A 27,853-nucleotide genomic window follows, 5' to 3' on the forward strand; every position below is an offset into this window, starting at 1 on the left:
CACGCAGAGGGAGAGGGAGAACTAGGCTCTCTGCTGAGCTGGGAGTCCGACACAGGACTCGATCCCAGGACCCTGGGATCATGACCTGAGCCAAAGGCAGACGCTTAATGACTGAGCCACCCAGGCACTCTGTGGGAAATTGACATTTATTTAACATTTCTGTTAAAAAAATATCTGAGGGTTAATGTATATGAAGCATTTAGAATAATACTTGACATTTAATAAGCGCTACTGTCATGTATTGTCATTATTGACAGATTAGGAGTTGTAATAAAGGGCTCATACAAATTATTAAAACAGAGATCCACAAAGTCCCAAAAATAAAATGAAAACAAAAGTCAAAACAGAATTTACAAAAAATATATATAAACAGGTATAAAGCATTTGAAAAATTATTGAACCCTATTATTCTACTTCTAAGAATCTACTCAAGAAAGAAAATAAATGCAAACAGATATATGTATCAAAATGGGCACTGTAACATTTATATTTAAGAATGTATCCACAACATATAAATGTAGATTAAACTGCCTGTTTGAAGAATCTAGAAAATTTATTTATAAATAAAAAAGTTAAAAACAGCCCTAAAAGTTTAACAGTAGGGAATTAAGGAAATGGGTAATTTATGATACATCCTGACTCTGGAATATTTAGCATTAACCAAAAAATGTTTACAGGGGATTTTAAATGAAATAAAAAGATAACTTAAGAAAGCAGTAGGAGGTCAATGGTACATAGCAAAATGCATATAATAAGGGACTAGTACCCAATGTTAAGAGTGGTTATTACTAGGGGCGCCTGGGTGGCTCAGTCAGTTAAGCATCTGCCTTCGGCTCAGGTCATGATCTCAGGGTTCTGGGATCGAGTCCTACATAAGGCTCCTTGCTCAGCAGGGAGCCTGCTTCACCCTCTCCCTCTGCCTGCTGCTCCCTCTGCTTGTGCTCTCCCGCTGTCAAATAAATAAATAAAATCTTAGAAAAATAAAATAAAATAAAAGTGGTTATTACTACAGCTGCCCAGCTGGCTCGGTCAGAAGAGTGTGTAACTCTTGATATGGGGGTTGTGAGCTTAAATCCATGTTGGGTATGGAGATTACTTAAATAAATAAAATCTTTTTTTTAAAAAAGTGGTTATTACTACATGTTGGATTATGAATTTTTGTTCTCTGTACTTCTCTGTGTCTTACAAGTCATCTATATAAGCAGAGGTCTTAACAATAAAAAAATTAAACATTTTTAAGGTGGGGGGTGTCTGAGTGGCTCAGTTGGTTAAGTGGCCAACTCAGCATGGAGTTGACTTTAAAAAAATGGGGGGGGGGCACCTGGGTGGCTCAGCTGGTTAAGCATCTGCTTCGGCTCAGGTCACGATCCTGGAGTCCTGGGATTGAGCCCTGCTTCGGGCTCTCTGCTCAGCGGGGAATCGGCTTCTCTCCCTCCCTCTGTGCTCTCTCTCTCTCTCGCAAAAAAATAAAATCTTTAAAGAAAATTTCTTTTAAGGTGGGGAAAAAAAAGAACCTGAGGGTTCCACTCTGCAGAGAACTGGAGACACAATTAGAAGTCCTACTAAATAATCCCTATAGTAATTCCTACTACAGTTATTATTACAAAGTTGTATGGCATGATGTCTTTATTTTTTAAAAGATTTTATTCATTTGAGAGAGAGAGAGATAACAAGAGAGTGCATGAGCAGGGGGAGTGGCAGATGCATAACGGACTGAGCCATCCAGGTGCCCCAGCACCACCTCTTTAAGAATCGAAAAACGTTGTGCCAAAGTCAGTGGCAGCTGTACGGCTGGTCGTAAGCTCAAGTGATAGTTTTACTTGCAGCACACATCTTACTAAGGAAGAACAAGCAGGTAGGAAGGGTGAGATACTAGTGGAGGGAAACCACGTTTTTTATCCTAAGTTTAGATCTGCACAAAGAGTCAGCAGAAGGGAAAGAGATCTTTTTTTGTTTTTCTTGTTTTAGCCATGTACTAAACATACTTGGTTTAGCCCCAACAGTCCATATCCCTCATCAAATAAAGAAAAAATGACTAAGGTATGAAATTTTTCACAATGCCTGTTATCTCCATAAACACTGCTACTCTATGGATTCTGCCACCATTCTGAAATGCCTCACCTTTAGGATATCAAATGACAAAATCTCTCCAATCATAACCCCTATCCCCTTCTCTCTAGCCTTTTGGTTCTGCAGGTTCCCATGATCCCTTACTTGGGAGCGACTGGAGGACTCCAGTACTTTGATCTCTCAGTCAAATTCCTGGTTCACCCTGATCATCACCAATATTTCCCTTGCCACTCAGCCTGATTTCAAGACCAACCATTTAAATAAGGATCTCACTATGGTGGATTTCATAGATAACAAACTAGTTCTGAAAAAAAATAAATAAATAAATTTAGTCAAAAAAGGATAGTAAAAGAAGTCAAACACCATCATCTATCATAATTTCATAAAAGGGCATTTAAATACCAAAAGTAGGAAGGTCACTCTCAAAGGAGAGTGTGGTCCCAGGAAGAAAGGAAAAAAGAATAAAAACAAACAAAAAGAGGGGCGCCTGGGTCGCTCAGTCAGTTAAGTGTCTGCCTTCAGCTCAGGTCATGATCCCAGGGTCCTGGGATCTAGCACCACACATCTGGCTCCCTGCTCAGCGGGGAGGGAGCCTGCTTCTCCCTCTCGCTCTGCTTGCCACTCCCCCTGCTTGTGTTCTCTCTCTGTGCCAAATAAATAAAATCTTTAAAACAAACAAATGAATTAAATTTTTTCAAATGTAAAATATTTTAATTTTCAAATTTAAAAAGTTGCCTTGATAATATTTTTCTATGTAATTACTTTCCTTACATAAGAAAATCAATTTGTAAAACTATATTCAGTAGTGCCACCAGAATTGAAGCTTATGAATGTCAATTCAGAATTTTCAGGGTGAACAGAGGCAGTTAAAGAACATTAGTCTCTATCCTTCAGCAATACTTGGGACTTTTCCCTGAAGGGCTAGGATCGCAGAGCAGGCATGGAAAAGGCTCAGAGCTGTCTTCCATCACTCACCATGAAGATGACAAAAAAATCAAATGACAGAATCATCCCTCTGAAAGAGAATTTAAAGACCACTAAAAATAGACATGGATACCTTGTTTTAGAATACATCTTTTGGAATCTCTTCTTAGAAGATATTCTTAGAAGATATTTTCCCCACTTTAGCATGGTTCTTCCTTTCCCCTTTTTAAGAAATTTGCCATCGGGCACCTAGATGGCTCAGTTGGTTAAGCATCTGCCTTTGGCTCAGGTCGTGATCCCAGGGGCCTGCTTCTCCCTCTCCCTCTGTCTCCCCCCCTGCCCCCCCCCCCCCACTGCTCGTGCTCTCTCTCTCTCTCTCTAATAAATAAAATCTTAAAAAAAAGAAATTTGCCCCTATCTACACCAACCTCTTCCAAGGCCACTTATAATAACTGAATGGGCTATGTGGGAGTAGGAGGATGGGAGGCATTAAAGACTTAACTTAGGGGCGCCTGGGTGGCTCAGTTGGTTAAGCGACTGCCTTCGGCTCAGGTCATGATCCTGGAGTCCCTGGATCGAGTCCCGCATCGGGCTCCCTGATCGGCAGGTAGTCTGCTTTGTCCTCTGACCCTATCCCCTCTCTCATGTGTTCTCTCTCTCTCATTCTCTCCTCTCAAATAAATAAATAAAATCTTTAAAAAAAAAAAAAAAGACTTAACTTAGAGGAAGACCACTAAATGATCAAACATTTAAAAATTTGAAACGAGAGATGGAGAGAGATCAATGGTTCTCAACTTATTTGACCATAACATACAGTGAAAATTACATTTTATTTCATCATCTCTCACTTGATTATATTTCTCTCCCAAATGGGTCTCCATGTTTCCACCCCTGACAACCTTTAGTCTGTTCTTAATACAGCAGTTAGAAGGATCCTGTTAAAAACTAAATGATGAGACTTTCACCTCCAGCCAAAAGTGAGTGTAACAGAGATCAGATTTACCCTGCTACCTGAAACAAAGTTAAAAAATATATATATATATATTATATATATATATATATATGAAATGCTTTTCAAGACAATGGACATCAAGAAATGCTTGAGACTGAACACTGGGTGGCTCAGTCGGTTAAGCATCTGCCTTCAGCTCAGGTCATGATCCCAGGGTTCTGGGATTGAATTCCAAATCAGGCTCCTTGCTCAGAGGGGAGCCTGCTCCTCCCTCTGCCTGCCTCTCCCCCTGCTTGTGTGCTCTCTCTCTCTCTCTCTGACAAATAAATAAATAAATAAATAAAATCTAAAAAAAAAAAAAAGAAAAAGAAAAGAAATGCTTGAGATTCTCTCTTCCTCTCCCTCTGCCCTTCCCCACTGCACACTTTCTCTCTCAAATTCTAAAATAAATCAGTAAATCTTTTTTTTAAAAAAGATTTTATTTATTTGAGAGAGAGACACAGTGAAAGAAGGAACACAAGCAGGGAGAGTAGGAGAGGGAGAAGCAGGCTTCCCACCGAGCAGGGAGCCCGATGCGGGGCTCCATCCCAGGACCTTGGGACCATGACCTGAGCCAAAGGCAGAGGCTTAACGACTGAGCCACCCAGGCGCTCCTAAATAAGTAAATCTTTAAAAAAAAGATTTTAAAAAAAGAAAGGCGCCTGGGTGGCTCAGTCGGTTAAGCGGCTGCCTTCGGCTCAGGTCATGGTCCCAAGGTCCTGGGATGGAGCCCCGCATCGGGCTCCCTGCTCAGTGGGCAGCCTGCTTCTCCCTCTCCTCCCTGCTCAGTGTTCTCACTCGCTATCTCTGTCTCTCGCTCTCAAATAAATAAAATCTTAAAAAAAAATAAAGAAAAAGAAAGAAAGAAATGAAAATAGTGATTCCCCAAAAGATGAGAAACAAATGAGGTAAGCTGTACAATTGCCCCAGCTTACTGCCTGAAAGAATTTCTAGGCTGTTAACGTGCGTGAGGAGGAATAACCCAAACAGAACCCAGCAGTCTCCCAGATTGAGAACAAAGAGCTGCAAGTTTAGAGAGGGTCAAAAGAGCTAGCGTTTACAGGGCAAAGTACAACAAAGGAAAGCCCTGCACAAATTCTAGAGATCTACAAAAGGTCCCCTTCAAGTTATCAGCTGACTACTGGTCAGCACATGTGTGTGAAGGAACAATCTAACACGAAGAGAAACAGTCAAAAGTAATGAGGGAAAAATACCTGTAGCTCACACAGGACAGGGAATAGTGCCTGCTCCCACCACCAGAGAGGAAAACCTCACCACACAGCATACATAGCCACCCTCTCACCTCAGTACCTTTGCACTTGCTGTTCCCCCCACACCTGCCCTTCCCTGGACATTTTCCTTCCAGATATCCTCTTAACTTGCTCCCTTATCTCCTTTAGATCATTTATCAAATGTCACCTTCTCCTTCCACTCCCCAAATCACCCATTCGTCCTTCTCTGCTTTTTCTCCACAGCACTCAGCACCATCTAAGACACTATATATTTATTTTGTTTATTGTCTGTCTCTGTCGACTAGATTATAAATTCCATAAAGGCAGGAATTTTTCCTCTAGATTCTTTAATTAATTACTTAAAATCCCTATGTTATAGTTTTAACATCTGGACAATCTCTAGGTCTGGTTGTATTTGTGTTGCTTCTTTTGTATATTTCTTAATTTTTATTTTTTAGATACTATGTCTAAAAAGTAGAAACTGAGGAAAACAGTATTTATGCTTGGAAATAATCATACCTGTTTCTGCCAGGCCATTAGGGTGGGGATCTGAATCAATCTAGTGCATAGGCGAGCTGGGTTTGGTCTTATTGTTTTTGTTAGCTTCAGCGCATCACAGGCTTCAAATTCTTCCAGTGCTAAACTGACAATACCTTGTGTTTTAGTGTGAGGAATGGATTACTGGAGAATTTTTCTGAAAGTTCTTGCTTCATCCTCAGTTTTTAGTAGGTCTTTATTTATTTTTAAGATTTATTTATTTGAGAGAGAGGAAGAGAGAGAATCCTCAAGTAGACTCCCCACTGAGCACAGAGGCCAAAGGCAGGGCTTGATCCCAGGACCCTGAGATAATGACCTGAGCCAAAATTAAGAGTTAGCCACTTAAGTGACTGTGTCACCCAGGCACCCCTCAGCAGGTCTTGTATACTTGTGCATAGAGCAGGTGTCTTCATGTTCCTGCCCCCACCCCAAGTGGTAGACTAATGCTGCTTGTTACTTGGTGAAAGACTAGGGATGGGAACAAGATTCTCTTGCTCCAGGTGTAGCCTTTGGCAGGCCCTGTACACCTGAACCTCGGGAGTAGAACTTAACCCAGGGGCACACAACCTCTGTTTCCTACACAGTGCAAGATCTATATAGCTCAGACAGGTTTCCTACAACCCTTCTTCCTTACCCCTTGCAATGACCCCTTGCCCTCCCCATTGGGCAACTGAACTCTGCCTACTCTGCCTTGTATTCTGAGAGGTTCTTGGGCAGGAGGAAGCAAAGGGCAAGGATTTTGGTTAATTTACTAATGTATCCCTGTTTGGCACATAGCAGGCACTCAATATATGTGATTAATTTTATTTTGCAATAAATATGCATTCAAACACACACACAGCTTAAAATAACCCTACTAACTGTATTGAACTACTTTTGTAAAAAAGCTGGTTGCAACCAACTTAATTGATTTTATAACCCACTAATGAGTAAAATCTGCAATCATGAGGAGGGTGGGGACTTACATAAAGGAAGTACCGTGTCAGTATAGCCATGTGCAGAGTAAGGCACTCAAGAAAGATACAAATCCCAGAGATGAACATACTGAAGAGATGTCTGTGTTTCTGTCTTTGGTTGCCCTTATGATTGTCTCCTGAAACCTTACAATAGCTCCCCACTGACTTTTGTTAGAGTGGATTTCTTGCCCTTATAACCCAATTATTCCTAATACAACCTTAATCCAATATCTATCATTCAATTTTTTGCTTTTATTTTTTTTATTCTTTTATTGTTCTCCTGGCTACAAAGCAATGCTAGCAAATTCATGTAATTGTGGTATCTTGCCCTACAACAAACTCCTGACAACCATCCTTTGGTGGCCCTTCAATGCTATTCAGCAATCAACTTTGTTTCTGCACAGCTCCTATCCTGAATCTGTCAAACTTTCCAACCAACTTGAAACTCTCAAAACCATCCCCAGTACTCCCAATCCACCCTCAGCAAATGACTTTGTCACCAAAATGAGACTAAGATTTATCTGTCCTGGGCTCCTTCTATTCTTTAATTCAAAGGTCCTTTGTAAAAAAATTTTTTTCACCTCTTTTCTCTGCCTCCCTCCTATCTTAGAGGAAGATTTAAACCTCCCTTTGATTTGCTAAACTTTCTAAGCTTTATTCTTTTATGTTCTGTTTATTTTTATTTTTTTAATCTTTTTTTAAGAAAGATTTTATTTATTTGTGAGAGAGACAGAGAGAGCACCAGTGGGGGTAGGGGGAGAAGGAGAGGGACAAGCAACCTCCCTGCTGAGTCTGGAGCCTGATGCTCCATCCCAGGATGCTGAGATCATGACCTGAGCGAAAGTCAGATGCTTTTTTTTTTTTTTTTAAAGATTTTATTTATTTATTTGAGAGAGACAATGAGATAGATAGAGCATGAGAGGGGATAGGGTCAGAGGGAGAAGCAGACTCCCCGCTGAGCAGGGAGCCCGATGCAGGACTCGATCCCAGGACTCCAGGATCATGACCTGAGCCGAAGGCAGTTGCTTAACCAACTGAGCCACCCAGGCACCCCGAAAGTCAGATGCTTTAACTGAGCCGCCCAGAGGCCCCTTATGTTCTTTCTAAGTTATTTTTATTATATTTCAAACATAAAAATAAAGATCATAAATACCTCTGTACCCATCAACTAGCTCTGTTGAATCCTAGGTATTATGTCATATTATTTCAGACATCTCTTTTTTAAAAATTATTAACATCATAGGTTGAGGCCTCCTATGTACCCTTTCCTCATCCTGTTCCCCCCTTCTGCTCCCAAGGGAAACCATTATAATGAATTCAGGATTTATCATTGTCAAGCATAGATTTTAAGCATTTACTACATATTTACATATCCATAAACATTATATATTATTTGTTTTCCAAGATATGTTTTATCTTAATATTTCTGACCTCTCCAAATTTTCTCCAATGAACATGTTATTAAAGAAAAATATTCTCTACCTAAAAACAGCAATCTTTCTTTGCCTCCACCTTCTAACTACTGAGATTTCTAAATGAGTAATCTATACTTGCTACTGCCACTTCCTTACTACCTACTTTTCCTATATCCATTATGCCGACTCTTTAAATTGAGAGTGGGTGATAAAGACAATAGGTCAGAAATTAAGCTATAGGATAAAAGTTGGATCTTTACCTTAACCATATACAAAAATTAATTCAAAATAGATCGAAGGAGTGCCTGGGTGGCTCAGTCGGTTAAGTGGCTGCCTTCAGCTTAGGTCATGATCCTGGGGTCCTGGGATTGAGGCTCACAAGCCTGCTTCTCTTTCTCCCTCTGCCTGCCACTCTGCCTACTTGTGCTCTCTCTATCTCTCTGTCAAATAAATAAATAAAATCTTTAAAAAAACCCCAAAAACCAAAAACAAAATAGATCAAAGACCTAAACATAAGAACTAAAACTATTAACACTCTTTGAAGAAAACACAGGGGACACTGGATTTGGCAATGACTTCTTGGCTGACAACAAAAACGCAGGTAACAAAAGATAAAATAGATAAATTGGACTTCATCAAATTTAGAAACTTTTACACATCAAAAGGTGAAAAGACAACCTATAGAATGGGAGAAAATACTTACAGATCAAAGATTTGATAAGGGATTAATATCCAGTTATGCTAAGAACTCCTATAATTCAACAACAAAAAACCCAATGCAATTCAAAAATGGGCTAAAGATTTGAATAAATCTCTCTCCAAAGAAGATATATGAAGGACAATAAGGACATGAAAAGATGCTCAACATCACTAGCCATTAGGGAAATGTAAATCAAAACCACAATTAGGTACTACTTGATACTCATCAGGATCTAGGATTGCTACTATAAAACAAAACAAACAAAACAATAACAGACAATAACAAATGTTGGTGACGATGTGGAGAAATTAGAACCTTTGTGTGTTGGTAGGAATACAAATGATGCAGCTCCTACGGAAAACAATATGGCAATTGCTCAAAAAAATTAAACACTGAATTACCATATGAGTCAGCAATTCCACTTCTGGGTATATACCCCAAAGAACTTAAAGGAGGAACTTTAGCAAATAGTTGCACATATGTTCATAACAGCATTATTTACAGCAGCCAAAAAGTGGAAGTAACCTGTGTTCTTCAAAAGATGAACAGAAAAACAAAATGTGGTATAAACCTATAATGAAATATTATACCTTAAAAAGGCATATATTTTTTATTAAAAAGGTGTATATATATTATTATAGCCATAAAAAGTAAATTCTGACACATGCTACAATGTGAATGAAACTTGAGGACATTATGCTAAGTAAAAAAAGCCAGTTACAAAAAGACATATATTGTATGATTCCACTTATATATGAGGTACCTAGATTGGTCAAATTCATAGAGACAGAAAGTAGAATGGTAGCTGTCAGAGGCAGGGGAAGAAGGGATTGGAGAATTGTTTAATGGATATATCAGTTTCAGTTTTATACGATGAAAACAGTTCTGGAGACTGCACACCAATGTGAATGTGCCTAACACTACTGATTTGTATACTTAAAAATGGTTAGGATGATAAAATTCATGTCATATACATTTTATCACAATTTTTTTAAGTAAAAAAAAAAAAAAAGAGTAAACTCTGGAACCAGGTTACCTGGCTTTGAACCTTGGCTTTGCCCCCTCCTAGCTATGGGACCTTGGGTAAATTACCTAAGTGCTCTTTACCTCATTACCTCAGCTATAGATGGGATGACATTTATAGTACCTACATCATCAATTTGTTGTGATGATTACATTAGTAAATATACATAATAACTTCTTTTCAATTACCAATAATCGCATCTCGGGTAAACCTCATTGGCTACGATACTGCCACTGCGCAAAGCTATATATATAAACTTCTTACAACAGTCCTAGCACACAGTGAGTACTATTTTTAAGTGTCTGTTATTATTATTAGAGTCAGCATTTTGAAAAGATAATTTAATGTGGAATTCAGGCCTATGGGCAAAATTGAGTTTCTCCTATGCAAAATTGAGTAAGACAATTCATATGCTGTTTTCAGGTGAACTCCTAATATAAAGCAGCACTACCACTTACATAAACTGAGAAAGATTTCCATAATATCTTATTTTTTCAAAGATTTCATTTTTAATTTTGGGTATTTCATCTCAGTTTGCTTTAGTAGATGTGCAGAATGTTCTAAGAATTTCTGTTTAGAGATTCTAAGCAGTGCTATTTACTGGGCACATTTACTAATGTCTATTGATTCATCAATCTGTAATGAAAAGCATGGATTTAATAGCCATCTGGTGTAGTGCTGTTTCTATGGCATCTGATGTTTTACAATGTCCAAAGTAGAATTATTCAAAAGTGGCACCTTTTCTGTTTCTTCGCTAATCTCGAACATAATACTGACCATTTCTAAGCAAAAGGGTAAAATGAACAATTCTACAACTGTGTAGAATTTCCTATTTTGTGTTTTTGGATGTTGAAAAAATTCAAATTTTGGGGACGCCTGGGTTGCTCAGTCGGCTAAGCATCTGCCTTCGGCTCAGGTCATGATTCCAGGGTCTTAGGATCGAGTCCAATATTTTGCTCAGCGGGGAGCCTACTTCTCCCTCTGCCTGCCACTTCCCCTGCTTGTGCGCGTACACTCTCTCTCTGACAAAAAAAAAAAAAATGTTTTAAAAAATTCAATTTTTTTTCCTGTGGAAATGGGGTATTTTGTGGTGAGGGATCACTGTAGTTTGCTGGGAACTGTCTCTTCTGCAAACTCTTCCTTGCAAATAAGACAATTAGGTTAGAGAAGATAATCATTAGGGAATACCTATCTAAACTTGAGATAATCCTCATCAGAGGATCATCACTGACTGAATAATTATTAACCTTTTTTCCTACTACTTGGTTTATGAGGTGAATCTGATGACTTTCCAGCTTTAATCAAATAGTCTATAGGGGTCTTAAAAACAGCGTACTTTCTATACACCTACACCACCCCTTCTCTACCTAATTTTTCTCCAAAGCCCTGTTCACAATATATTTTTATGCCTAATATTTATTGTGCATTTCTCCCACTAGAATGTAATCAAAACAGGGATTTTTGACTGTTCACTGGTGCATCCCCAGTACCAAAACAGTGTCTGGTACCTGGTCAGCACTCACTCTCACTCACTAAATATTTGTCCAATGAATGAATTGTAAGTGGCTTTACAAATGGCCAGAGGTAATGCCATTATCCTCTGCTGTACCTTGGTTTTACGAAGTGCTTTTTTTGGGCTAGAGCCAAATTTTATTTTTCTTTAGAGTTCAGGACCTTCTTTCTAAATTTTCAAAAACCCAGAAGGCAAAACAGCCTTGTTTACCATCTGCCATGCCAATTCTACATATGATTATTACTGCAACCATGTTCATCCACTTCATATTCATGGTTCACACTTCAATTATGTCATCCTAACATGCATACAGAGGCCTATAAAGATAAGGCTTTCAAATATCCAGAAAACTACACAAGCCAAAAATCCAGGTTATGTGGATTGTATGCTTACTGCCTAAAGTTGAATAAGGTAAGTGCAAATCAACACCAAACTGTTTATGTAGAAAATCCTAGGAAATCTAAAACAAAATACACACACACAAAAAAACAAAACAAAAGACTGCTAGAGAAGGACGAAATGACTTTGATGTTAAGGTCATATACAATAATCAGTTGCATTTCTATATGCAAAAAAAAGGAAAATGAAATTTTAAAAAACACGATTTACAACAGCATCAAAAAACACAAAAAATTAGGGGCACCTGGTTGGCTCAGTTAGAACATGTGAATCTTGATCTCAGGGTCATGAGTTCAAGCCCCACGTTGGGCATGGATACTACTTAAATAAATAAATAAATAAATAAATAAATAAATAAATAAATATAGCTTAAAAAAAAGAAAAAATGTGAAAAATTAAAATAATGAGAGACACCTCACACCCACTAGGACGCTATGATGAAAAAGACAGACAATACCAAGTTTTGGCAAGGATTTGCAGTAACTAGAACTCTATACATTGCTGGTGAGGGTGTAAAATGGTGCAGCCACTAAGGGAAATAGTTTGCCAGTTTATTACAAAGTTAAATATATACTTATATAACCCAGAATTCCTCTCTTAGGTATATATTCAAGAAAAGTGAAACCCAATGTCCATGAAAAGCAATGTATATATAGATATTCACAGCTTTATTTATAAAAGCCCAATACTAAATATAACCCAAATTTCCTTCAACTGGTGAATAAATAAATTGTGGTATATCCACATAATAAAATAGTACTCAACCATAAAAAGAAAGAAACAACTATTACATGCAACAACATGGACAATTTTCAAAGATGTTATACTGAGAAAAAGAGGCTGGAAATAAAAGAATAGATAGTGTGTGATTCTTTTTATACAAAATCCTAGAACAGGTAAAACTAGATTAGTTTTACAGGTAAAATTAGATTAGTGCGGCAAATCAGATGAGCGGTTGGTTGCAATGGGGTGGTGAGAGGAGGCTGAATGCAAAGGGACACAAAGAAACTTTGTGGGGAAATTAAATTATTCTACATCTTAGTTTGGGTGATGGTTAAACAGGTGCATTCATTTGTCAAAAATCATCAATCTGTACATTTAAAATGTGTGATTTTTATTGTATGGATATTATACTCAATAAACTGATTTTTAAAAATCCTGATTATCTGGGGCGCCTGGGTGGCTCAGTTGGTTAAGCGACTGCCTTCGGCTCAGGTCATGATCCTGGAGTCCCGGGATCGAGTCCCACATCGGGCTCCCTGCTCGGCAGGGGGTCTGCTTCTCCCTCTGCCCTCTTCCCTCTCATGCTCTCTGTCTCATTCTCTCTCTCTCAAATAAATAAATAAATAAAATCTTAAAAAAAAAAAATCCTGATTATCTGGATCCTTTTTTCACCAAACAACCCTTTTCTCCTCCCTGCTTTTATCAAGCAGATCTGGTTGCAAAATAAAGGGCTGAAAGTACCTCCTAGAGACCCAAAGGCTTCAAGAAGGAAGTAGGTTTCTACTCTCACTAATCCTGATAAGTAGCCAGTCTTAATCTCTTTTACCTGCTAATCAGAATGGCAGAAATCACAAGTACACAGTTCTCTCATAATAGGGAAATCACAGCTTTCTGTAACTGTTCAACAACTGGCGGCAACCTTGAAGTATGCCCACACAGCACCTACAACGTGATGGGCCAACAGCAGAGGACAAAGCACTAACAGGAAATCTGGAGACTGAAAACCAAATGCCCTTTAACGACCAATGCCCTATATTCTTAGCTCATGGCTTTCATGGTAGACTGGTAAGAAGAGGTTTGTTTGCTGACAGCTTAGAGGATTTATGAGAGGGGATTAGTCCTGGCAGTGCTGTTGTGAAAACTCTGGGCAAAGTCTGACAGTAACCCATGGACTTCCTGGAAAGGGGTTTCAGATGAAGCTGTTGAAGAAACAAGTCTCCATCAAAAACAAAAAAGAATGCTGCCTGCTGTTTCAAAACAGTAAGCAAAACCAGCCTGAAAAGACAACTTCCAACCTCAGCATCATTTGTTTGGTTGACAAGAATTACCTTAATCAACATTCTACATGAATCTGGATACCAAAAACCAGTGAATGTATAAAGCACATCAAACTATATTCCAACAGGAATTCTTTGATTTTGTTGGACTTTGGTCTAACATTACTTAGAATGAATGGGTCCAGAGCTCAAGTTGAAAACCTTTCTGTTCCACTGAAACTTTTTTTTTTTTAATTTTTTTTTCTTTTTAACATGAATGAGATTCAGTCAATTAGCATTTATGGAGCAGGTACTTGGAACCAGTGCTGTTTTAAGTAATATGGAGCCTAAAATAAAGATGACACACTGTCCTCCAGGAGATCTTACAGTCTGGGTGGAAAAGAGTAAGAATTAGATTATGTAGCTTGGTGTGTAAATGCTATGACACAAATACATATGAGGTCTTCAGAAACAAAGCTTCCCAGAGCAAAACTGGGAAGTTTTGCTTTTGATCAAGTTAAGTGATCAAAAATGGAAGAGGCAGAGAAAAAAGTATATACAAAGTATATACAAAAAAAAGTATATACAAAAATGTTGTAGACAGAGAAAAAAGCATATACAAAGGCACAATGATATATGAAACAAGAGAAGGTACAAAACCTCATGGCATGTCTAGGGAATTGCGAGTACTTTATATGGCTGAAAAAAAGAAGGAGTGATAGATGAAGCTCAGAAAAAACAGACTGGAATGGGTTTCTGAAGGACTTTGTTTCTCAAAATTAAGGAAATGAAATTTAATCTAGAATGTTACGGGAAATAATTAAAATATTTTATGTTAGGAGTCTGATGTCATGTTGTCAATTTAGAAAGATAACCTGGCAGGCAAAGTAGAGAATGGTCTGGAGAGATACTAACCCAGAAGCAGGGAGACGGACTGGGAAGTAACTGGGATGATGCAGGTAGTAAGGGATAAGGTCCAACTTAAAGCAGAGAAGTGGAGATGGAGAGGAGTAGAAAGGATAGTTTTAAGAATAATCATTCACAGAGCTTACGACTTCTGGAGAAGTAAAAAAGAGAGTCTAGGACAATTTTCTGTTTCACCTTCAGCAATGAGTGGATGGTCCATTAAACATCACCAAGCCATGGAATATTTAAGTAGAAAGATAAGAACTATTTTAGACAAGCTGATTAAAATATGAGTATTGGGGGCGCCTGGGTGGCTCAGTTGGTTAAGCAACTGCCTTCGGCTCAGGTCATGATCCTGGAGTCCCTGGATCGAGTCCCGCATAGGACTCCCTGCTCAGCGGGGAGTCTGCTTCTCCCTCTGATCCTCCCCCCTCTCATGCTCTCTCTCTCTGTCTCATTCTCTCTCTCAAATAAATAAATAAAAATCTTTAAAAAAAAAAATATGAGTATTGGTCTGCAGTGCACAGAACCTTGAAAGGTGACAATCTTTAAATCTTATTTTAGTATTACACAGCTGAAGATCTATTTGATGATAGGAGAAATAACACACAGAGAAATCTTCAGTCAGAAAGGAAATTCCAGGGAAAAAAAGTTTAAATCTCACAGTTGAACTGAGAAGTTATCATTTCTACCTCCCTCTCTCACAATAACCTACTTGCAAAACAATTCTAATAAATTCAGGCAAATCGTATTTTAAATTTTGCTCAAGAGGCCAAATATTGTAAGGCAAGTTCAAAGTTTGAGAAAGAAGGGCACCTGGCTGGCTCCGTTAGTAGAGCATACAACTCTTGATCCTGGGATTGTGAGTTTGAGCTCTACAATGCTGGATGTAGAAATTACTTAAAATAATAATAATAATAATAATATAATAATAATAATTAAAGTTTGAGAAAGATTGGTTTTAGACCATTTTCTAAGCTTCCCTACTCTCACACAGCATAGAAAATATATACTGGGGAGCAGGTTCTGGGCTCACCCTTCTCAAAAGGACCCACTTAAACTGAAGAGAAGTCTCAGTTCACTAAATAGTAAGACCTAACAGGCAAGGGCAAAGAGGAGAGATTCCACCTGGATAACAATTCCCTTTCCATAAAATCATTTATAGTCCCATCGCAACACATTTGAAATGTTCCTCTCTGCCAGTTTTTCTCCTTCTAGGGAAATGCAACACTTTCCCATTTTTTCCATATGTTCTATTTGGTAGAAAAGAGGAAGGGGACAACAAATGGATTTTGTTTTCCTGCTAGACTCGAGTTTTTCATCTACATTTAAAAAACCTGTATGTTTTCAGAGGCGCCTGGGTGGCTCAGTTGGTTAGGCCTCTGCCTTCGGCTCAGGTCATGATCTGAGGGTCCTGGGATTGAGACCCACGGGCTCCCTGCTCAGTGGGGAGTCTGCTTCTCCTTCTGCCCCTCCCCCCGCTCATGCTCTCTCCCTCTCTTGGTTTCTCTCTCAAAATAAATAAATAAAATCTTTTTAAAATAAAAAAATTAAAAACCTATATATTTTCATAATGATTAATGGCCTATTCTGGATTACTGAACACAAAGTTATCAACAACTGACACAAAGAAAAGAGGTATCAGTACCCCAATGCTTAAAATTAGTCTCTTCTTTTAACCAGCCCTTTTTCTCTCCAGCCTTCAAATCCTCACAAAGTCCTGCCTACTCCTACTTCTCCAGGAACACAAAGTTTAAGAAAGAGAAGATGAGGATGGGGGAAATGGGAGAAAATAATCTTTTTTTCTACTGTATTATAGGGCACAGGAAAGATGCATAAAGCTAGTATCATAAACCAGCTGGTATTAAAAATCCTCACTTTACAGACAAAATTTTAAGAAATTAAACTCTCTGATTCCTGCCTATAGCCAAATGTACTAATTTATTAATAAATGATATTTTAAACCAATCTATGAGCTAAAGCAAAAGCCTTAAATATATTGATCAAAAGTCATCAAAATTTCCAAAATTTTAAAATGCCAAGATGATAGTATCTTGTGTTATATGCTGACAGCCAAGTCTCTTAGCTTAGAGATCTAGTAACAGTAGATCCCAACATACTATTTGAACATCTCAACATTAGAAGTATTTCTAAAGGACATCTAACCCATCTGAAAATTTTTTTACCCTCCTAATGTAAAAAGGAAGGAGATTAACCTAACCAGAACACTACTTTATAGTATGCACTCTCAGTGAGAACAATATTGTGCCTGAGGAGGCTAAAAAAAAAAAAAAAAAAAGATACTATCACCGGTTTGTGTTCGAGATATAAAGTATACTTTGGTATAAAATTTCATGGGAAGGCAACTAGGGAAAAAATGTCTAAAAAAATCCTTAACAAACAATAATGAAGAAAAAGTGAGAAAAACTGTTCAAGATCAAAGGTTGGCAAATCTTTTTTGCAAAGGGTCAAATAGTAAATATTTTAGGGTGTGAATTCTGTATAGTCACTATGCAACTCTGCAATCATAGCATGAAAATAGCCACAGATGATATATAAAGAAACCAGCATGGCTGTGTTCCAATAAAACTTTATTCATGGACAAAAAAATTTGAATTTCATATAACTTTCACATCATAAAATATTGTTCTTCTTTTAATGTTTTCAATCATTTAAAAATGTAAAAATCAACCCAAATGTCCATCAAATGAAAAATAAAATGTATACTCATATAATGGAATATTATTTGGCAATAAAAAGGAATGAAGTATTGAATCATGCTGTAACATGAATGACCTTGAAAACATTATGCGAAGTGGAAGAAGCTAGAGACAAAAGACCACATATTTAATTGTATAATTCCATTTAAATAAAATGTCCAGAATAGGAAAGTAGATTAATGGTTAGCTTGGGCTAGGGGTAGGGGGAGAAGTGAAAGCTCACAAGGTTTCTTTTTAGGATGATAAAATTAGATAGTGGTAAACTACTCAACTCTGTGAATATACTAAAAACCACTGAAATGCATGCTTTAAATCAGTGAAATTTATGGTATTTGAATTGCATTTCAATAAAGCAGCTTTTTTAAAAAAAAGATTTTATTTATTTATTTGACAGACAGAGAGAGAGCACAAGCAGGGGGGGAGGCAGAAGGAGAGGGAGAAGCAGGCTCCCCGCTGAGCAGAGACCCCAGGATCAAGACCTGAGCTGAAGGCAGATGCTTAACCGACTGAGCCACCCAGTTGCCCCAATAAAGCAACTTTTTAAAAAAGATTAAAACCATTCTTAGCTCATAGACTATACAAAAATGGAGGTGACCCTGATTTGGCCTGCAGTCTGTGATTTGACAACCCCTGATACATCAGTTCAGCAACTATGATCTTAAAGGAGGAGAGTACGAACATCTTAGGAGTCGAACGCTGATTAAAAGAGAAAAGATTTTTCACGGCCCTGTAGGAAAAGCAAATGTTACTTATAGCCAATATGCCATAAGAACTGCCATCTAAGCTACCATGCACACTCACTAAACCAAACTAGATCAGGATCATCATTGGTGGTGGTGGCGAGGCGGGTTGTTAAGACAGACTGATTGTTGGGCCTCACTCCTAGAGTTTCTGAGATGGGCAGGTCTGAGATGAAGACAGAACTTGCATTTCTAACAGATTTTCATATGATGCTGCTGCTGCTGATCTGGGATCACATTCTGAGGATCACTGATGTAAACTAAAAACTGTAACTAGTGAGATATATATTATATAATATATATTATACACACACACATAAACTGTAGTCATATTTCAATCACAGATCAGATTATTTGAGAAAAAGTGAAGATATACCTTGTCTCACTCACTCCAGTGGGTCTTGGGCTTTGGCTCCTAAAGGAGTATAACAAATATTTTCTTTCAATGTACAATGTGGCTGTATATAGCTATAAAACCTCCTCCTCCTTCCCTAAAACTGAAGTTGACTATTTAGAAACCATCAGAGCCCTAGGTACATTTTTTTTAGACACAAGTACATAGACAAAACTCTCAGTGGTTTTCAGAAGTTCACTAACATCATTGTCAATGGAAGTCTAAAGAGAAAAGGAGGTGAAACAAAAACAACCTAGACCAATGAATCATAACCCAACAGTGTTTACTTAGAGCACCTGACATGACTTTATTTATAGAAACAAGAACCTAGAGTTAAGACCCAGTTGGGGAATTCTGTCAAATACCTCATAGCTTTCCATCCTCCCCAACCACCACAGAGTTATTAAAAAGCATTAAGAGAACCATCCATGTGGAAGAATTCTGAATAATTTATGTAGATACTCTGTCCTCAGGAAGGGAGAACACTTGACTCCCTACCCCATAAGTGTGGGCCACACATGGTGATTTCCCTCCAAAGAGTAGAATAAAGGGCAGGGAGGAGAGTAACTTTATAGTAGATAAGCCTGACAAACACTATCTCAAGTGAACAAAGTCATGATCAACAATGATAAATCACATAAACAGTATGTACCTTTAATGTAATGGGAAGAACATGTTACTTTATCTCCATAGTTCTTCTTCCCCAAACCCAGACCTGTAGGCTAATCAAGAACAAAACATCTCAGGGTTGTGAGTTCAATCTCCACATTGAACGCAGAAATTACTTAAAAAAAATTAAAAAATAAAAAATACCAATTGAGGGGCATTCCACAAAATATCTGACCACTATGCCTCCAAACTGTCAATGTCTACAACTTCAAATCTGATTCCAAGCACATATTCTAATAAATGTATTCTGTAAACCCCCCTCCCCCAAAAAACCCTTGTAAATTTGTCAAGGACATCAAAAATAAGGAAAATCTGAGAAACTGTCAAGGCCATGATAACTAAATGTAATGTGGTCTCCTGGATAGGATCTTGAAATGGAAGAAAGACATCTGGCAAAAATTAAGGAAATCTGAACAAAGTACAGAAGTTAGTTAATAATAATGTCTTAACACTGGTTCAATAATAGTAACAAATGTACCACACTAATAATTAGTAAGATGTTAGTAAGAGGGGAATCTGGGTGTGGGGACATATGGGAACTCTGTAATATTGTTTCAATTTTTCTGTAAATCTAAAACTGTTCTAAAGTCTAGCCCCCCATCCCCAAAAAAGTAAAACAGCACAATTCCAGGCTTGAGCTAGTGGACTGTTGGAAATCACTAGACACCCAAACAAAACACATCTGACCAAGGTATCTTAAATCTTTTCAAATAAACAAAAACCAAACATACCAGGCCAGCTACACAATACAACGTCCATGATAACTATGAAGTATAGAAAATCTTAATTCTTTCAATTCCTTCCAAAGTGCACTTAAAGGAAATAATTTATTAAATCCTAAAAAAATTTTTTTATACAGCCCAATTACGTGCCAGACACTGGAGATGCAGAGATGAATGAGTCCCTTATCAAATAGCTCATAGATGGGGATTGGAGAGGTTGGGGAAGGTAGGGAATCAGACATAAAAACAGAAATTACAACAGAATAAAGCAAATCCATGATCTAATAAAGTCTGCAAAATAATCATGGGAGGAAAGAAAAAGGATACTCAATTTGCATCTATTTGCTGGAGAAGAACAAGCTTCAAGTAAGTTTTACTTTTATCTGGACAAAGTCAGTTATGAAACTCTATTTAGAAAACAAAAAGGTCCAAAAAAAAAAAAAGAAAGAAAACAAAAAGCTCCAAATGCTCCATGAGGCCTAGAATACCTGATGGACAAATGGATTATTGGTTATCAAGAGATTTTAGGGAGTGTGATTCTCAAAGTATAGGTGCACCTGGGTGGTTCAGTTGGTTAAGCGTCTAACTCTTGATTTCGGCTTAGGTCATGATCTCAGGGTTGGGCCCTGCACTGGGAGTGGAGCTTGCTTCAAATTCTCTCTCTCCCTCTCCTCCTAACCCTCCCCCTGTGCTCGCTTGCTCACTTTGTCTCTAAAAAATAAAAAGAAATCACAAATCAAAGATTTTTAAAAATTATAAGAGAGAGAGAACAGTTAAATCTCCCTGCCCCTTAAAAAAACTACTGATAACCTTCAGTGATTTTGAAAACAAACTTCTGCAAAAATAAATGCCTACATATTCTTCCACAGGCCGACCTGTAACACTCTCAGTTATACACAGTCATGAGATTACAAATAGTGAAAGCACACACTTTTCTGGCCTACTTAAATATATAATCCTAACATCCCCCCCTTTCTTTTTTTTTTCTTCCTATTTTTGGCTGATATGAAGCAGAGGTATCTAAATATTATCAAAAGTCCTCAGTGAAAATAATTAACAATTACATTTTCCTGATTGACTTGTACCTTTCTGAACATTTCTTCTTCCTACCCAAATCCTATACTCACTACGAGTCCCACTTTCTCTATAAATCTGTTTCCAAATATTCTTCCATGGATTTTTGCTTATTTATTTCACTTATAATCTGTGTAATATAAGCTATCACGTTTCTGTGTAATATAGATCTAGTATTTCAAGAGTTTTGTCTCAAAACTCTCAAAATTAGTTCCTTAGAGAAACTAATTCTGGCTAATTTAAGCAAAAGATGAAAGGTTAATGGGTGACTGACAGAACTCCCCGGAAGTCTGGAGAATTAGACTCAGAAAATAAGCAAGCACAGGAAGAAGCTAAACATCCAGAACCACTTACAAAATCATGCTACATTATCAGTCTGGTAAGGACAGTGCTGCCTCCACCACTGAACCATTGATGCCTCTGGAGACTGGATGGTGCTGTCACCACAACCATTATAAACAATTTTCCATTGTCCCTTGGCATCAGAGACATGAAAATATCAGGGATGATATATGTGGTTAGTGAAGCTTGGGTCAAGGTCTCAAACTCATTGCTAAGAGAGGTAGTAAAGTAAGCATCTGGCATTTTCTGATTTTATAGTAGACATTAAACTCATAAGGTAAGGAATTCCTCCAACAGGCAGTGGCTCAGATAATTGGTAGGAAAAAAGAAAAAGACATTATATGTTCATTACACATACTGAATTATTCCATCTTCCAAAGTGTTAAAGGTGTGTCTATGTAAAATACTACATTCTAGGGTGCATGGGTGGCTCAGCTGGTTAAGCGACTGCCTTCAGCTCAGGTCATGATCCTGGAGTCCCGGGATCAAGTTCCGCATCGGGCTCCCTGCTTGGCGGGGAGTCTGTTTCTCCCTCTGACCCTCCTCCCTCTCATGCTCTCTGTCTCTCATTCTCTCTGTCTCAAATAAATAAATAAAATCTTTTAAAAAAATAAAATAAAATAAAATACTACATTCTAAATAAAAGCACAGTATCCTAGAAGAAAACAAAAAATTATATTTAATCAAAATAACACAAATAGTACAAAAAGAAATAATAGCAATTATTGTTTTGTTTTGTTTGTTTTTGCTAAATGGTTCCGGTGATCCACACCAGATTTGGCTTGCCTTGGTTGAGACTGCTGAGCCACCTTCTCCATGTGGTTTTGCATTCTCTCACAGGCTATATAAGGGTTATTCACATGGTGGTCTCCCTCCTCAAGGGGAAGTGTGGGGTATGTGCCAGGCCTCTTGAAGCTGAGGCAGGAAACTGGCACTGTTTTGCTTTATCCACTTTATGTTGGCCAAAGCAAGTCACAAGGCCAGCACAGAATCAAGTGGTAAATAAGTCAAATTCTGTCTCTTGATGAGAGAATTACAAAGTGGTTGGGTTCAGGGAAGGGAAGAGCTCGTGACTTTTTTTCTTTCAAACTACCATAGACATATTTTGCACTTGCCTTTTTTTTTTTTTTTAAGATTTTATTTATTTATTTATTTATTTGAGAGGGGGAAGGGTCAGAAGGAGAAGCATACTCCTTGCTGAGCCGGGAGCCGGGGAGCCTGATACAGGGCTCAATATTGGGACTCTGGAATCATGACCTGAGCCTAAATTGCTAACCCCCAGAATAAATAAAAAGCTAAGTAAATAGTAGTTGTTTTAAGCCATTAAACTGGTGTGCTTGTATATAGCAACAGCTAATTGAGGTAATGGGTTTGGTTAAATTTCTAAATTAAAAGGTATATATTCGGGCGCCTGGGTGGCTCAGTTGGTTGGGCGACTGCCTTCGGCTCAGGTCATGATCCTGGAGTCCCTGGATCGAGTCCCGCATCGGGCTCCCTGCTCAGCAGGGAGTCTGCTTCTCCCTCTGACCCTCCCCCCTCTCATGTGCTTTCTCTCATTCTCTCTCTCAAATAAATAAATAAAATCTTAAAAAAAAAAAAAAGGTATATATTCACCATTATGAAATTTCTAAAGTAGAGAAGATAAATATTAATTGTCAGATTTCCTCATCAGTATATTTGAGAAAATGTCCATAGCCCCTGCAATATTAAGAAAAACAGGGTGAGAAGTGCTCTGAAAACTATAAATGCTCAAATACTCATCAACAGTAGAATGGTTAAATACATTGTGGTATATTCTCTCAGAATGGACTATTTCAGAGCAACGAGAGTGAACAAACTACAACTACATGCAATTAGGTATGACTCTCACAGGCTCAATAGTATATAACTCCCCATTTGTATAAAAATTAAAAACAAGCAAAAAACTCATGTATGCTGTTAGAAGTCAGCACAGTGGTTAGCCTTACGGGGCTTATGACTAGAAGGCAGCACAGGGAAGTTTCCAGAGTCTAGTAATGTTCTGTTTCTTGATCTGGGTTCTGGTTACATGGGTGTGTTCAGACTGTGAAAATTCACTGAGCTGTAAGCTTATGACTAGTACACTTTTTGTATATACAATAAAACCTTTTTTAAGGGGTGCCTGGCTGGCTCAGTCAGAAGAGCATGCAATTCTTGGCCTCAGGGTCATAGAGTTTGAGCCCTACACTGGGTGTAGAGATTACTAAAAAAAAAAAAAAACTTAAAAATAAAAAGTATATATTACTCGATATAGTTGATAGTTATTACCTTATTTATATATATTCTTTTACTCCCAAAATATTATTAAAAAACTTCAAACATATGACAAAAATAGAATAGTATATATTGCTGTACTTTGATTAGCATCTCTGATTTTTTTTTTAAGATTTTATTTATTTGAGATAGAGAGTGAGAGAGAGAGAGAGAGAGAGAGCAGGAGTCGGGGGCAGAGGGAGAGGGAGAAGCAGACTCCCTGCTGAACAGGGAGCCCGACTCAGGGCTGGATCCCAGGACCCTGGGGATCATGACTTGAGCCGAAGGCAGACACTTAATTGACTGAGCCACCCAGGTGCCCCTCTACTGTTTAAGCTCAAGACTTCTTCTTAGTCAAAATATACAGCTAATTTGTTTTTTTACCCCTAACCCACTCCTTCCTAGAATAAACATAACCATCTATCAAGCCTAAACAATTCTGGGAGAAAAATCAGGAAAACAAAAATAAGTATATACAAAAAGTGTACTAGTCATAAGCTTACAGCTCAGTTAAGGGCATTTGTATATGACATTTCCTGTAGCTCTCACTAGAAACAGTCTTTTGCCCTGCTTGCTATTTCCTTGAAGCTATTAACTGATATATGTAGGCTGGGGATTGGGTTTGGGGCAGCTCACTTATACATAATCAAAAGTAGTTTTTCCTTTAAAGTTGAACAATCTCAAATGGCAAAGCATCCAGCTAGACTTTGGAGTCAGATGTTTTAAGAAAAACTGAGGAAAAGAGGACAGTGATTTTGTTTTTTTTTCAAAATTTATTTATTTGAGAGAGAGAGAGAGCATGTGTATGAATGGGGGGAGGGGCAGAGGGAGAGAATCTTCAAGCAAACTCCCCACTGAGTGGAGAGCCTAATGTGGGGCTTAATCCCACAACCCATGAGATCATGACCTGAGCCAAAACCAAGAGTCAGACGCTCAGCTGACTGAGCCACCCAGGTGCCCCTAAGGTCAGTGATCTTAAAAACTGAGTATAACAGGCATCTTTCCCAGAGCAGGGATCTGGGGGACTCTCTCTTAGGAAAATCCCAACATGCACATTCAAAAGAACCAATTTCATTTGCATTATTTCCTTTACATATATTCACTCAATATTCCTATATATATATATATATATATTCATATATATTCTGAATTTCATTATTACTGTTCCAAAGGTTATCATTCCGAGTTTTTCTTTTTTATTCACTCAAACACTCATGCACTTTTGGGTGAAAAAATGTGAGACAGTACTGAAAAGACTGGTTTAAACCACCAACGTCGATGCAAACACCTATAGAGCATCTAATGATGTAGTCTACAGCATCATGTTTCTAGGGAAACATTCTAGGGAAAAAGCGAGCCAATAATGTCACACTTGTGAAGTTTATATAGGTCCCAATATTTCTCTCTTTTTGTGTTTTAAATTGGGTGAGAACAGAAAACAATCTCCATCTGTTAAGCACAGAACTGACACAAGACTCTAGACTTGAGTAAATGAAAAAATATACCATGGTCTTAGGTGGTAAACCAATATCATATAACGACAATTAAGTTGTTTATTACATTATTATAAAGATCATTTCTCCTTCAAAGCTATAAAGTCAATGTAATTCCAATCAGTAGCTGAACTGGATCTGGGGAAGAATATAAGAAAATATTTTTAAAGCTAGTCTAGAAAGAAGGACTATGAGGACAACTTTGCCCTGTTACAATAGCCTAACTCTTACATGGCACTTACTATCTTACATAGCATTTAAAGAGCTTTACATGTATTAATGCATTAATCCTCGCATTAACCCTAAAATTTATATAATATTATAATCCTCATTTTGCAGATGATACTGAGGTCTAGAGAATTTAAATAACTCACACTAAGTCATCTAGCTGGTAAATGGTAGAGCTAGCATTCAACTAGGCAACTAGAGTCAGACTCTTAACTATCACGCTATGCCTCCTCCTAGACACTACAATGTCTCACAGACCCACAACAGATCATTAAAAAGTATAATATGATGATGCAATAGATGACTGGACAGACAAGATGGCCCAGAAACAGACCCAAATATATATATAACAATTTGATTATGATAAAGATGGCATCTCAAATCAATGAAAAACTATGAATAACATTCAGTAATTTAGTAAATGCTGAAAGGACAACTGACTCTCCAATAGGGTTAAAATATATGTATATATTTTAGAGTCTGATAGCACACCAAAATAAGTATCAGATAGTTAAAAAAAAACTCAATTTAAGGGGTACCCGGGTGGTTCAGTTGGTTAAGTGTCCAACTCGATTTCAGCTCAGGTCATGATCTCAGGGTCGTCTTGGGCTTGTACTGGGTGTAGAGCCTGCTTAAGATTCTCTTTCTCTCCCTCTGCCCCTCCCCCTGCGCTTTCTCTCTCTCTTTCAAATAAATAAATCTTAAAAAAAATAAATAAGTAAATTTAAAATCAAAATATTTAAAGAAAAAAATAGAGGTTAATATTTTCATAATCTTGGGGCAAGGAAGTTCTTTTTAAATTAGAAATGAAATTCAGGAGTCGTAAAAAAGAAGACCAACAGATTTCATTAAATACAAGCATTTATAAGACCAAAACACATAAACTTAAAAGACAGATGTCTGTTCTCCCCATAGGGCAATTACTATCAAAATTGTAGCAAGGTTGTTTATAGATATAGATAAACTAATTCTAAAATTTATATATAAAGGCATTAGCCTAAGAATAACAAACAATCTTGAAAAAGTAAAAGTGAGAGGAATCACAGTACCCTATATTAAAGCTTATTAAATAGCCACAGTAATCAAGGCAATGCGGTACTGGCAGAGGGAAAGACACAAAAAATCAATGGAAAGAGCAGAGAACCCAGAAATAGGTGCAAGTTTGCTCAAATGATTTTTGACAAAGTTGCAAAAGCCCTTTCAACAAATGGCGCTGGAGCAACTGGATATCTATAGGTTCATACACACAAAGTGAACCTCAACCTGAACCTCACACCTTCTATAAAAATTAACTCAAAATGGATCACAAACTTAAGTGTAAAACATAAAGTTACCAAAGTTTCAGAAGAAACAGGAGAAAGTCTTCACGATCTAGGATTAGACAAAGAATTCTTAGGACTTGATACCAAAAACATGATCTATAAAAGGAAAAAATGGTAACTACCTCATCAAAACTAAAAATATTTGCATTGTGAAAGCTCATGTAAAGAGGATAAAAAGATAAGCTACAGACTGGAAGAAAATATTTGCAACCATGCATCTCACAAAGGACTGGATCTAGGGTATATAAAAAAAAACCTAAAAAAAAGTAAAAAAAAACAATTAGAAAATCAGCAAAAGGCATTCAGAGACTTCATTGAAGGGGATATAAAGACAGTGCACCTGGGTGGCTCAGTTGGGTAAGCACCTGCCTTCGGCTCAGGTCATGATCCCAGGGTCCCAGGATGGAGCCCCATTGTTGGGCTCTCTGCTCAGCAGGGAGTCAGCTTCTCCCTCTCCCTCTACTCCTCCCCCCTGCTCGTGTTCTCTCTCTCAAATAAATGAATACAAAAAATTTTTTTTAAAGAGGATATACAGACAACAAACAAGTACTTGAAAAGATCTTCACACTGTTAGTCATTAAGGAAATGCAAGTTAAAACCACAATGAGGTATCACTACACTCCTGTCAGAATGGTGAATTTAAAAAATAGCAGTCATACCAAATACTGGTAAGAATGCAAAGAAAATAGACCTCTCACGCACTGTTGGTAGGAATGTAAAATGGTACAGCCACTCTGGAAAATAATTTGGAAGTTTCTTAAAACACTAAGCGTCTGCCTTAGGCTCAGGTCATGATCCCAGGGTCCTGGGATCGAGCCCCGCATCCAGCTCCCTGCTCCGCAGGAAGCCTGCTTCTCCCTCTCGCACTCCCCCTGCTTGTGTTCCCTCTCTCGCTGTGTCTCTCTCTGTCAAATAAATAAACAAAATCTTTAAAAAAACAACAAAAAAAACACAAAAAACAAAACTTTAAACACACAATTACCATATGACCCAGAAATTGCACTCTTGAGCATTTATCCCAGAGAAATGAAAATTTATGCTTGCACAAAACCTGTATATGGGTGTTCACAGCCATTTTTTCATAATGTCATAAAGTGGAAACAGCCCAAATGTCCTTCAACAGGTGACTGGTTTAACAAACTGTGGAATGTACACACACATATACCACAGAAGCTGGTATATGAATGGGTTTGAATGAAGAAATGAATTACTGAAAAATGCAACAACCTGGA

General features: G+C 37.7%; 1 protein-coding gene and 1 non-coding gene across 5 annotated transcripts in view; both read right to left on the reverse strand.

Moving 5' to 3' along the window:
* ZNF609 (zinc finger protein 609) overlaps window positions 1–27,853 on the reverse strand; it is a 213,386-nt gene that overhangs the window by 124,497 nt on the left and 61,036 nt on the right. The window lies entirely within an intron of this gene.
* Window positions 9,950–10,094, reverse strand: LOC123862537 (U4 spliceosomal RNA). The gene has a single exon (XR_008508214.1). It is a non-coding gene; the product is annotated as a U4 spliceosomal RNA (small nuclear RNA).

Source organism: Mirounga angustirostris, unplaced genomic scaffold, assembly GCF_029215605.1.
Source record: "Mirounga angustirostris isolate CCGP_5_RB_7025 unplaced genomic scaffold, mMirAng1.0.hap1 SCAF_9, whole genome shotgun sequence".
NCBI classification, from domain to species: Eukaryota; Metazoa; Chordata; class Mammalia; order Carnivora; family Phocidae; genus Mirounga; species Mirounga angustirostris.